The sequence below is a fragment of the Nannobrachium achirus genome (assembly GCF_963921795.1).
Source record: "Nannobrachium achirus genome assembly, chromosome: 19".
NCBI classification, from domain to species: domain Eukaryota; kingdom Metazoa; phylum Chordata; class Actinopteri; order Myctophiformes; family Myctophidae; genus Nannobrachium; species Nannobrachium achirus.
The window spans coordinates 5859074-5873030 of NC_137826.1; the positions used below are offsets into that span (position 1 = coordinate 5859074).

General features: G+C 42.7%; 1 protein-coding gene and 1 long non-coding RNA gene across 2 annotated transcripts in view; one reads left to right on the plus strand and one right to left on the minus strand.

Moving 5' to 3' along the window:
* The window catches only part of LOC308304164 (glucocorticoid receptor-like), a 185362-nt gene that overhangs the window by 17300 nt on the left and 154105 nt on the right, over window positions 1-13957 (plus strand). The window lies entirely within an intron of this gene.
* On the minus strand, window positions 1343-2992 carry LOC308305099. The gene is made up of 3 exons (XR_013963085.1): window positions 2521-2992; window positions 2254-2319; window positions 1343-1843 (listed from the first exon to the last, which is right to left on the minus strand). It is a non-coding gene; the product is annotated as an uncharacterized lncRNA (long non-coding RNA).

Consider the following 13957-nt stretch of genomic DNA (forward strand, 5'->3'; position numbering starts at 1 on the left):
CTCCATGATGCTGGTGGCCGTGTTGCATGATGGGATATGTAGTGTTTTTGCTCACCAGCCGCGACTGGAGCTTCTGTTTACCTGGTAACCATGGCAACCAGGTAAAGACGTGTTCACGCGTCTTAACGGGGAATCGGCGTCCATTAACCTTTGACCCTAAGAATTTTAGTATTTCAGCATGCTACAAAGCATCATATGATGAAAATGCATCATATGATGCTTTGTAGCATGCTGAAATACTAAAATATCTAAAAACACAGATTGAACACAAAAAATAACTCCCAAACAACAATAGAATAAGATCTGGTTGTCCCAGAGGTGAAGTGGTCTACCTGGTTTTCACCTTCGCACCACCCAACTGAACCAGTCCCTCCGCCACCTTCTACAAGGCCACACAAACACACACGTGAGTCTGAGTTAGCCACGCCCACAGCAGCATGATGTCACAAAAGCGGTGTATTTCAAACAGAGGCTTTTCAGCTTTCAGGAAGAAACCAAAGATACACCAGGCCCAGGGGCGTCAATTGGGTATGGCAGGGGTATGACCCAGCCAGTTAAGAGTCACTGTTAAGAGTCACCAGTTAAGAGTCACCAGTTAACTCTTTTACTGCCACAGAATTTAACAAAAAGCTCCATCCACTGCCAGCTAAATTTGAGAATTGTCGCTCATCTTTGAAGGCCTACTGGAGAAAATTGGCTTTGACTATAAAGACAACAATTATATGGCAACGAAGAATAGAATGTCTACTTTGCAACAGAAAAAGATTTCGTGCTTTTATCATGTTCTATTCATTAGCTAGAAGCTGCTGAATATGGCCTAAAAAACAGCTCTTTGAGAACATAAAGCTGAGAAAAATGCATTTTTGTGAAGGAGACATTTTCAGGCAGAAATCTCTCTTTATCCTTTAGTGTTGGCAGTAACATCACACAGTAACATCACACCTATGCTCAGTGGTTGTTTACAAACAAATTCAAAAAAATAAAAACAAGTGCTTTTTACACACTTTTAGTGTGTAAGAGAAGTAAGAGCAGTAGTAAGGAGCAGTGCAGAACATTGACACAGTGACATGAGATTCAGCCTGAATCCTGCTTCTGCTTTCAGGGTTCTTTTTAGGTTGAAGTACAGTACAAATGATTGATGAAAATGAAAATAAAATATAAAACAACATTTTAGACACTAGAACTCAATTATACTGCAAATGGAAAAAGGTTGTGGCCTACCTGCACTTACACAGGCCTCAACCACTACATGTCTACAGAGTGTATATGTGTGCGTGCGGGTGTGTGTGCGTGCGTGCGTGGGTGTGTGTGCATGTGTGTGTGTGTGTGTGTGATACAATTATCCATAAATAATCGATATCCATAACCTGCTAGCCCATCAAGGAGGAATTCAACCGTCTCAAGCAGGGAAACAGATTCTCCACAGTAGGGTTTCATATTGAAACAGTAACCTGTACCTGAATCACAGAGAATATAAGATTTTATCCCATATTTCACACCCGCTTCTAATGCTATCATGCTGGTGCTCTCAAGTCCCAAGATCCAGTGGACTACCTGGAACTGTTAGATAACACAGGTCCAGATGCAAAGAGTGGTGACAGGATGTTCAAAATAAGCCCAGTTCTAGATTATCTTGTCTCCAAATTCCGTGAACTGTACAAACCAAACCAAGATATTTCCATTGATAGGTACACTTTTATTCAAAGGGCGCCTACAAAGTGCAGCAGGTCCAGGGACTGCAGTGGGGCTCCATTCTGTTTCACTCCAGCCAGGCTCCTCCGGAAGGGCTCCCCCGGGTCTGCTGAACTCTGCACCCCTACCCCTACACGAGCCCATGGTCGATCTGTAAATTATACAAATACATAATTACTACGAGTAAGCAGTGTTGTTTTTGACAGCAAATTTTGATTTTGTTTCAGTCGTAGTCTTTTGAATAAAAGAGAAAGACTACGACTGAAACGACTGAAACCTAGCGGTCGCAATAAAATACATGAAAAATAGTACACCTCCAAGCTCACAACGCGTCACAGCAGAATGCGTGGAGGTTGGGGGCCTACTATTTTCATCAAAAGGCTGTTTTAGACATTTCAGCCCCTGCCTCTCTAACATTCTATACAGTATATACTAGTAATTATGTAAAAACAGAATTCATGGTCTGGAGAGGGCACTTTTTACAGATGGATAAAGGGCATGGGCTCAAGCCCCCTTTGATGTCTAAGTCTGATTTACAGAAAAAAGGTTTTTGTTCTTTACCTATCCTTGTCCTTGGACGACCACGATGTGGCAATGAAGAAGTAGGCTGTGCTGCACTTGACTCTTCTGAAATCACAGTAGTAAAATATAAACTAGTAAACATGATGTGCACAAAATGAAATCAATTATTTACACACCCAGCATGTCTCAGACAGGTCCATGACATTATGATGTAAATGATAAAAGCATTGAACAAACAGATAGCTGTATCTACTCTAAAATGCTATAGAATTATACAAAATGCATCAGTTTTTGTTTTCTCCTTACCTCTATTACCTCCAAACGGTATAGACCTAAGAACACAAGGAGTCCCCGGCACCTCTCCAGTCCATCCGACTCATCATCTAAAATCATAGCCAGGAAAATATCAAATAGTTTATATGTAAACAAATCAATTTACAATTTTGACATTAGCAAATATGAGTGACTTACAATAAGTTCATAATGTAATACATAAAATGCAGATATAGTAAATAGTTACCATGCATTTACTGTCACAGTGAAATGCCCTTTATATCCTGTATGTATATATAAAATGTCACAATGCAACATAGCTCTGTTTACACAAAGCTGTACTTCCTCCAACTGTATATAGGCTATCTTCCCCATTTTCAACTGTTTTTATTTATAACACTTGCTTTGGCAATGTAAACTATATTTTCTCATGCCAATAAAGCTCCTTTGAATTGAATTGAATTGAAAGGCTACGGGTGTGCGGGTGTGCACAGTACGATCACGCGCGTGCAACGCACACCGTACGTGCACGCGCGTGCACCGCACGTGCACCACACGTAAAAAGAAACCTCTCTCTCTCTCTCTCTCTCTCACGCATCGTACGCACGCACACACAAACTAAGCCACTAAATCCTAAAATCCCATCAAATAATCATAGTAGCTGGCTAAATGCTAACCTGTGCCGTGCACCGTACACTACATGCGGTACGTGCACGCGCGTAATAGGAAATCCACGTGTGTCCTGTGTAGCAAAAACAAACGCATATGCACTTGGATCCTAACTCTATGCTTGGATCAAGTTGCTGATCCGGTCCGGATACGGAAACGTTTCTTGCATGTAGTCTATGTGTGCGTGTAAATAACCGGATGCAGTAGGCGGGCTCTAGACCGGATCCCACTGGTGTATTCGCAATAGAGATCACGTCTGACCAGACCAAACTTTAGGCTTGTCAATCAAACCAAGCTTCCTCACGGATGCAGTGGAAAGCCTGAAGCGATTCACATAGAGTATACTATACATACATGCAGATGCACTGGATTTAAGTCTAAGTCTTACCACTCTGGACAGTAGAATCATGGCCATCGTCCAGTGAGTCTCTGCCTCTGTACGTCTGGCTGTTGAATGGGTGGCGGCGGTCTCTACTGCGCCCGAGATGTGTATCCACTGTGCCGTGCCGATCCATCCAGCGCGGGGGTCTCAGGAACGAACGGCGAGTCTCTGCCTCTATGGCGGGGGTCTCCGAGTCCATATCGGGATATCAGGAGGCTCTTGATGCACTTTTTGACCCGGTTCTTCGCGACCAACGGCACCAAGAAATGGAATGTTTCTCTTCAAAGCCAACGGCTACACTACAGGAATCTTTTTCTCTTCTTCTTCTTCTTCATCATCAACATCATCATCACGACCACCACCACCATTCGTGGTGGGCGCTGCCTGGTCCTGGGTCACCAACGCGGGTAGGTCTGTAATCCTAATTCTAACAAAGTTTGTTGTCGAAACTTTCCTTCCGTGGATCATCATCTGCTGTGCGACCTCGGCCGTGGGGTGGTGGGGGATGGTCGCTTTGCTTCGGCGGATTGATACTGAGCAGGGCCTAGTACTTGGCCTAATACATCTCAATATTCTAGTACTGCTAAATACTACTACCTACTACAATTACTATACTACTAATACTATAAAACAACTGATTTCCGACAAAACGATCGCTTTTACCAACGTTTCTCTCTCTCTTTCTCTACTAACAGCCCGATGCATAAAACAATATAGTCCCTCAAGGCTGCTAGCAGCTAGCAGTGGCGTCAGTTCAGAACAAGCTAAGGTATGGCAACATGACTGGTGTCTGGTGAAGACACCAGTCATGTTGCCATACCTTAGCAACAGGCACGATGAAAAGTACATTTTTATTATTTCCCCCTGTCAAGGTATGGCAGCTGCATACCCCTGCCATACCCAATTGACGCCCCTGGCAGCTAGGCAGGCGCAGAGTCGCTCTGGGCAGGCGGAGCCAGGACAGTCTGTTTACTTTTTTTTTTTATGAACGGTTTCCGGCTGTCCTCAAAAGACCCCGACGACCAATTATACATTCAAAAGTTGCGCAAGGACGTCTTTTATCATAATCCATAAAAAACATCAAACGAACGAACGGCCGTATTGGCCGTCCTTAATAGAAAAAATTGGGGCGAACAGGAACGTCCAAAGCAGTATAAGAGTTAAGAGTCACAGTTAAGAGTCACCAGTTAAGAGTCACAGTTAAGAGTCACCAGTTAAGAGTCACCAGTTAAGAGTCACTGGGCTAAATAGTGGCAGGGGTATGACCCAGCCATACCCTGGGTCCAGGGCGGGGGGGGGGGGGGGGGGGGGGAATAAAAGTTACTTTTAAATATAAATCCATGAATGCCTCTTTGTCTATCTGATCTGGTTATTATGTTGTTAAATTACAGTAAAATAACTATAAATACAAAATTTAACAAAATGGTCACTTTAACAAGGTATTATATACAAGATGGTATATTCCCAGGTTCCGCAGGTCAGCTGCACAGGTGCAATTAATTATTGTTAATTGTGGCACGTTTACCAACATGCCAAGTTTAGCTGCACTTGAACAACCATTCCAGGCTGCCATATCCAGCCCAAGAAACCGTAGAAACGGGGGGGAAAATAGAGCGTACTTCTTAAAATAAATGTATCACGCCTTTTGCTAAGGCAACATGACTGGTGTCTCGCGTGCAAGACACCAGTCATGTTGCCATACCTTAGCTTTTTTCTGAACTGACGCCACTGACCGGGCCAAATATAATTTGGGGTTCCTTGACATGATAAAGTGTGAGAAACACTGAGCTAAGGTATTCATGAATAAATAGCTTAGCCTCTTCAAGGGTATGGTTTCATCCAGGGATCATCAACTCAGTTGTCGGTGACTTTGTGTGCTAAATTAGGAGACCGTGTCATAAAGACCGATGGCTTTCCTCCTGGCTGGCATGTGTTAGCATTTCGTTGCTGTCGGACAGAAACCTCTTATCTCCATTAGAGGTGGTACGTAAGGTTTTGAGATGGGGGGTCCACGGCCTATTACACATCATTTTGGGGGTCCTTGTACATGAAAACGATTTGCGCACCACCACTGATACGTAGAAACCATTTTTGGCAAATGTTCCGCCCCAGGATAATGGATTTTGATTATCGCGATAATATCGCAAATCACGATTTCTTTTGTTACAATAATTGGTGATATGACATTTTCATATCGTCCCATCCCTAGTGGTACATAATGTTTTGAGATGGGGGGTCCACATCATTTTGGAGGTCCTTGTACATGAAAACGATTTGCGCACCACCACTGATACAATAGAAACATACATATATTTTTTTGCACAAAACTGGATTTCAGAAGACCTTTTGTATAGAATCGTCCTCAGGCCTTAACGGGTTAAGAGAGCGATTAGCGACGGTATATCTGTGAGCGATCATCAGACGGCCTGCGCTGAAACAAGTGGGTTGTGTAACAGATAATGAAATGAGCAAATGTTGTTTCTCCGCGCCGGAGATGAAATGAAGGCCTGTCTCTCCTTCTCCTCCCGAGAGCTTCTGGAATGCCCCTCGCTAGGGTCAATGAACGCTGCTTCTGATGAATGACCCCACTCACCCTGCTCCCTGGAGCCACGCTGAAAAACCTTTCCTTACTTCCAATGATCCTCCTCCATAGGGCATCATATCAGTGGTGGCCATTTTGTGGTGCCACGGATAGAAAAGCTTGTAGATCTGCTATTTTTGAAAAATCGTGAACATTTGTCTTTGAATATTTTTGTACCCGATTCGATAAATGTCTTCTATATCCTTCTTCTAAATCAGTGTTTCTCAAACTCATGTTAAGGACCCCCAAAATTATTTGTCACAGACAGTGTTGTTTTTGACAGCAAAATTTGATTTAGTTTTAGTCATGGTCTTTTGAACAAAATGTCTTTTAGTTTTAGTCATAATTTAGTCACCTGAAAAGTTTTAGTTTAATTTTAGTCGACTAAATATCATACGATTTTAGGCGACTAAATCTACAGTTGATTTAGTCAACTGAAATGTTATTTTGTCAGGCCTTGATGGCATCGTAATGACTGGTTTTACACTTGGTTGTGTGCTGAAAATAGCTGATCTACAAGCTCACAACGCGTAGATCGGCTATTTTCAGCACGCAACACCTGAGAGCAACCAAACATAAAATGACTCTCTTCTCCACTAGTCCCTCCCTTTTTAGTCTAGTTTTTAGTTTGTTGATGAAATTGTCAATATATTTAGTCTTAGTCATCACAGCTTAGTTTTTATTTCGTTTTTATTTCGTTTTCGTCAGTGAAAAAAATGCAGTCGACAAACATTTCTCGTCATAGTTTTAGTCGACAAAATCAACACTGGTCACAGATATTTTTTATCTGTAACTTACCATCCACTTGAATGGAGACAGATATTTTTTATCTGTTTATCTGGCTTCAGGTAGCCAGTAGAATTGGCTTCAGGTCTTAATGGAAAAAAAGGAGGGGGGGGGGAATAAATCACTGAGCAGAGAGCACTTCTCCCAGTGGCGTCAGTTCAGAAAAAGCTAAGGTATGGCAACATGACTGGTGTCTTGCACGCGCGCAAGACACCAGTCATGTTGCCATACCTTAGCAACAGGCATGATACATTTATTTTAAGCACATTCTATTTTTTCCCCCCAAAATGTCTATGGTTTCTAGGGCTGGATATGGCAGTCTGGAACAATTGTTCAAGTGCAGCTAAACTTGGCATAATATAGTAGACGTGCCACAATTAACAATAATGAATTGCACCTGTGCAGCTGACCTGCGGAACCTGGGAATATACCATTTTGTCAAGATGGGGAGAACAAAAGTGCAGAGAATATAATATAATACCTTGTTAAATTTTGCATTTAGTTATTTTAATGTAATTCAACAACATAACAGCACAGATAGAGAATGAGACATTCATGGATTTATATTTAAAAGTAACTTTTATTTTCCCCCCTGGACCCAGGGTATAATATGGCAGCTGCATACCCCTGCCATACCCAATTGACGCCCCTGACTTCTCTGTGGGAAAGTGTTCCCCATCAGTACAGTGTGATTGGACCATCTTCAATGAGACGTTGCTGTAACAACAGCTCATAGCTGGGAGACGGGAGGCTGTACTGTACCGTACTGTTCTGTACTGTACTGTACTGTACTGTACAGGCAGGGATATTGCGCAGGAATCTTGGACTAATTCAGTTGTTTGTTGGGAAACTTAGACTTGACCCGTCAGAGACCGACCGGGGTCAAGAGTGGGCGTTGTTGGCAGGGATGTAAAACTGCCCTCAGGCCTTTGTACCATTCCCATATGCAGATCGCACACGCACGCACGCACGCACGCACACACACACACACACACACACTCTCTCACTCTTACTTGCCTGTGTCAGTTACTCACTCTGTCTTTTTCTCTTATTCCATGCCTCTCATATCTCATTATGCTCTGTGTGTGTGTGTGTGTGTGTGTGTGTGTGTGTGTGTGTGCGTGTGCGTGTGCGTGTGTGTGTGTGTGTGTGTGTGTGTGTGTGTGCGTGTGCGTGTGCGTGTGCGCGTGTACAGTGTGTTGGTGTTATTGTTGGCGCGATGCTCCACATATCTGTAGTTGAAAGGCTCTCTCTGAGTCATCTGAAAATGCGTTGCAGACGCCAGCTAAGATACCGTAATGGAGACAGGAGAAAAAATAATGTCTCGATGTCTTCATCGTGGCTGTGACGGTGCCAGAGTACTAGATATCTAGAAGGCTAATCTAGTATGTCTATCTATCTACTCATGGATTAATGTCCTCTGACTGGTTTCACTCTTTTGAATGCCATAGAAGCAGGGACGTGCTGGGCCCCTGATTCAGCCCGGGAAAAAGAGTTGGAGTGGCCCTCTTTTTTTTTTAGTTATATTTCATCGTTGTCGGGTGGAAACCTTATATGTCCAAAACCGTTTGTTTTGTATTTATCATTTAAAAAATGATTTAAACTAGTGAAAACAGACGATCTGCTGTTTTCACTACTTTTGTGCAACAGCCTTGTATGATGAAGCAGGGCTTTGCTTTGCGAAAAAATGTATACATTTGAAACTTGGAGATACAAGGTTTCTGCCCGACAGTGACGATTTACTTTGTTGGCCGCACAGCCCCCAAAATGGAACGAAAATGGAACTAATGGCCGGCCTGGACCGGCCGGGAATGAACCGGCCGTTTGGGAGTTGTCCCGCTTTTCCCAATGGCCAGCACGTCCCTGCATAGAAGTCAGCATGTCTTCTGAGGCAGTGGTTGTCAAAGTGGATTCCAGGGACTCTGTGGGTTCCTTTATGGGAGTCTAAAGCCCCATTTCCACTGTAGGGCCGACCCAGAACTAGAACCACAACTTTCCAGAACTAAGAACCTTCAAGAACCTGTGAAGTTCCGGGAAGTTCCGCTTATGTTTCCATATAATAGAACTAACTGGGAAGGTCCCAAAAAAGAGCAGCAGCGCTGCTGGCCCCTCCCATAGGTTCCTAGAACTCAAGTTTAGTTCTACCTCAGGAAGGAGCAGGACCGAAAAAAGGTTCCAGGAACCTCGTCTGGAACCGGGCCGTACACAATGGAAACACAACCAGAACCAAAAAAAATAGATTCAGGTTTCTGAAAGTTCTGGTTCCACCTTGCAGTGGAAAGGGGGCTTATATTGACCCTTACAAGTCTGTACACATTTGTACACTGTCTGTCAAAGTTAAGGGGAGAGCTTCACATTTCAAAGTTTGAGAACCACTGTGCTATGGAAGCATATTGGGTCTTTTTGGGTCTGTGGGTATTTTTAAGAGAAATCTTAAAACACACCTTTTTAGCTTTGCTTTTCCTTCGATTTCTTTTCTTGTTTTACTTGTTCTTTTAAATAATTTGTATTATTATTTTACTTTAAATCTTTTAAATTGCATTTACATGCATCTTAGCTTTTTCCTCTCTTCTTTGATTTGCCTTTTTGTAAAGTCTTGAACTTTTTTTTCCCATGTGAAGCACATTGAACTACACCCGTTGTCTGAATTACGCTATATAAATAGAATTTGATTGATTGATTGATGTCACTCACCAAAAATAGGCTATCTACAAACATGTCGTGCTGCGACGTATCGCAAGCTTGTTGATAGCCTATTTTTGGTCATTTGTTATTTTAAGATTAAAGAGTCGTTTGAAGTGGTCAAAGTGGCAATAGAATAAGGAGCTTTTGAATCGGTCAAACCAGCAATAGAAGACACATACAGACGCATCTTCATAATAAACCCTAATGGTCTCAGATATAGTCTCAGAAAAGGTCAATGCCTCAGTCTGCAGTTTCTTCAACATAACTCGACAAGTATGTCTACCAGGGGTCTCCATATATGGGTAACTGGTCCGATATACATCACTGGCCAGACGGCCAAGACACGGCGCGCGTGTCGCCCTTAGGCGTCTTACTGGTTTGAGTACTGTTGTTCTCAAACATGTCCATGTTACGGATCCCCAAATTGATATTGTATTAACCCATTTCGGCCTGAACACAATATGACGCAATATTTTATGCTTTGAATTAGGGGTGGGCGATACTGGATAAAAGCATTATCACGATATGCTTCATGCAGTATCACGATACACGATATTATCACGATACTGTTTTATGCGGGTTTTTAGGTTTATTATGATTATTAGACCCTCACATATATTCTATAGATAATCTATTCATTTGTATGCTGCAGATAGAAAGATAGATAGACTAATCTATGATTTTTTTAATGATAACATTCAGATTTTTGATTAAACAATTATCATTTTTTACCTCAAAATATTTACTAGTTGGTGTGATGATGGTTCCGGTCATTCAAATGGGTCCCAGAAATGTTTTATGGGTTCCCTTAAAATGTTATCAGAGTGTTGTGAGCTTGTAGATCGGCTATATTCAAAACAATTTGGCGGGACCTCTCTGGGGGTCTCGACCCACAGGTTGACAACAACCCATGCCTTACCATTGAAACTTGAGGGAAAACAAATTACCTTATGGTTGGTTTATTAGACCCACACAGATATTCTATAGATAATCTATTCATTTTTATGCTGCAGATAGAAAGATAGTTTTTTTTTAATGATAACATTCAGATGTTTGATTAAACAATTATCATCTTTTACCTCAAAATATTTACTAGTTGGTGTGATGATGGTTCAGGTCATTCAAATGGGTCCCAGAAATGTTATGGGTTCCTTTGAAATGTTTTTTGAGTGTTGTGAGCTTGTAGATAGGCTATATTCAAAACAATTTGGCGGGACCTCTCTGGGGGTCTCGACCCACAGGTTGACAACAACCCATGCCTTACCATTGAAACTTGAGGGAAAACAAATTACCTTATGACCAACCAAAGTCAGGAGGTTTGTTATGATACAAGCTTTATTTTTAGAGAATTACTCACTCATTATCATCCTAGCTTTTCGCTTTTCTACTAACAATAATGGCATGGTTTTTATGACTAAGCCAATTATGTAATAGATAAAATAGACGCAAAATAGACGCGACGATTTCACCGCGATTCGCGACGACACACGCATGCATCAATGGTGAAAACATAAGCACTTTACAAATAGCAGCAAATAGCTACTTGTTTATAGTTAATAAAAACAGATGCATGGATTTACAAGGTGATCTAAATCATCTCATCAATACTGCTGGAACACACAGCTATGGATGAGACTCCAGCACAGTTCAGCTTTGCAAGCAGTGAGATGGCTGATAGCGATAGCAGGACGGATAAGTAGTTTGCGTCCTGTTAGTTTAATGCATCCATTATAAAAAATATGCTTCAAAGAATGCAGGCCAAGCTGCATCACTGCTTTACTAAAGTCCCGTGAAAGTGAAACTAAATCGTGGACCACTGTGCCGTGCTCCTGCACACAATCACAACTCAGTCAGTGCTGTAGACACTCTGTAGCCTGTCTGCGTGCTGCACGGGGGAGGGGCCGTGAAAGCAGGGGACAGATCCTCAAACTATATGACACGTTGAGCCGCGACACGTTATAGCTTGTAGATCTGTTCTTTTTGGCGAATTACACCACAGTACTATAGAAGTATAAATTAAGCAATAGAGCTGCGACTCATGGAACGTGCACTCGCTGTATCCAGAGCCTTTTCTAAATGACTGTTTGTATCACGAGAGAAACGATATTCTGAAATGGCCTATCGTGGCAAAGCTGTATCGCCGAGACGATAATTATCGCCATATCGCCCACCCCTACTTTGAATATAAAAAAATAGCAGATATACAAGCTCACAGCGCGGCACCGAGTGCCACGCTGCGAGCTTGTAGATCTGCTATTTTTGAAAAATCTTGAAAATTAGAATTTTGACCCGATTCTATAAGTGTCTTTTGAATCCTTCTACAGTTTTTTTGAAAAACCTATGTTTCTATGTCAGCAATCTGGCCAGCCATCGTCAAAGAAAAGGTCCTTTTCACTTAACTGGAGCTCAGTTAGTCTGTTCTTGAGACACTACTATGTCAGTGGTTCTCAAACTTTTTTATGTGAAGGACCCCCAAAATGACATGTATTTGGCCACGGACCCCCATTCAACATATTTAGTTCCAGGGACCACCCAGAAGCAAAATTTGAGTTACAAACGTTCGCTTTGAAAATACATATATTCAAAGATTTGCAAAAAAAAATTCAAAAATAGCAGATCTACAAGCTCGCAGCGCGGCACTCGGTGCCGCGCTGTGAGCTTGTATATCTGCTATTTTTCACTGGTTAAAGCATTCAATAATTCTAGGCCTAAATGGATTAAGCTGCGGACACCCCCCCCCCCCCCCCCCCATTTCATAAGATTTGGTGCCAGGGACCTAAGTACTAGAATTCTACGACTGTCTCAGTGTCCGTATTGTAGGTGGGGACGAGCGAACCCAGTGACTCATGGTGGATTTGACCTCTTTAAAGCTGGCGTCCCTGAGTTGTGTGTGCATGTCAAACATGTAGGCAAAAACACGAAGGAAAAAAAATAGCACTTAATTGGTTTAACTGGTCCTTATTTAGCTGGAGACCCCCTGGAACTCCCTCGAGGGGGAGAGAGAGAAGCACTTCTCTAGAATAAGTGTGTGTGTGTGTGTGTGCGTGCGTGCGTGCGTGCGTGGCGATGGGGAGGACAGCAGGCCACATGTACAGAACTGCTGCGTCCCTTTGGTCCCTCTTGTCAGTCAGCCAGTGGCTTTGGCCGGTCCTCCCTCTCTCTCTCTCTCTCTCTCTCTCTCTCTCCCTCTCTCTCTCTCTCTCTCTCTCTCTCTCTCTCTCTCTCTCTCTCCTCTCTCTCTCTCTCTCTCTCTCTCTCTCTCTCTCTCTCTCTCTCTCCTCTCTCTCTCTCTCTCTCTCTCTCTCTCTCTCTCTCTCTCTCTCTCTCTCTCTCTCTCCCTCTCTCTCTCTCTCTCCCCTCTCCCTCTCTCTCTCTCTCTCTCTCTCTCTCTCTCTCTCTCTCTCTCTCCCTCTCTCCCTCTCTCTCTCTCTCTCTCTCTCTCTCTCTCTCTCTCCTCTCTCTCTCCCCCCGCCCTACACTCTCTCAGCGCTAATGGGCCCCCTGCAACGCTCCAGCATTCCACACACGCAGGCACGCAACAGGCTACATTTACCAAAAGCTGCTCTGCTGGAGTTGGGGGGAGCGAGGGCACGAACTGTTGCTTCAGAGATGCAAAGCCCGTGCCCACACACACACACACACACACACACACACACACACACACACACACACACACACACACACACACACACACACAGCCAAATGCTGCTTAATGAACGATGTGCGTGCGTGATGCGCCGAGCTCGCCGACTAGGGCTGTCACCATTATGACATTTTACATGACGATTAATTGTCACTCAAATAATTGCGATTAACAATTTAATTGTGTTTTTGTCGTTGACAATGACATTTCTGTTTGGCTTGTAGGCTTTGAAGTTGCACATGGCAGATATGACACGTAACCTAAATATACAAAGAAATGAAGGACATATTTGACAACTTTACACTTTAAAAAGAACATTGATAGTGGAAATAGCAGATCTACAATCTCACAACGCGTCGCATCGCGACGCGTTGTGAGCTTGTAGATCTGCTATTTCCACTATTTTTTTTAAATGTTTGAACATATATAAAAAAATGTTCAACATGTAAACGATTATGACGATTATCCCAAAATAATTGCGATTATGTCAAATTAGACGATTATGTAATAATTGTGACAGCCTTATCGCCGACATGCAGAAGATGCTCGGAAAAAAGAAAAATAAAAACAAAAAAAGAAAAGTCCAGTGCACAAAACTTCAGGTTGTGAACCTGTGATCTGCTTTTTTTTTTTTGCGCGGTGCATTGTTAGGTTTATCATTCTTTTAAATCTATTTTCGGGGGGCTCTTTATTCGTCTGCTATTTTCGATGTTCTCACCAAAAA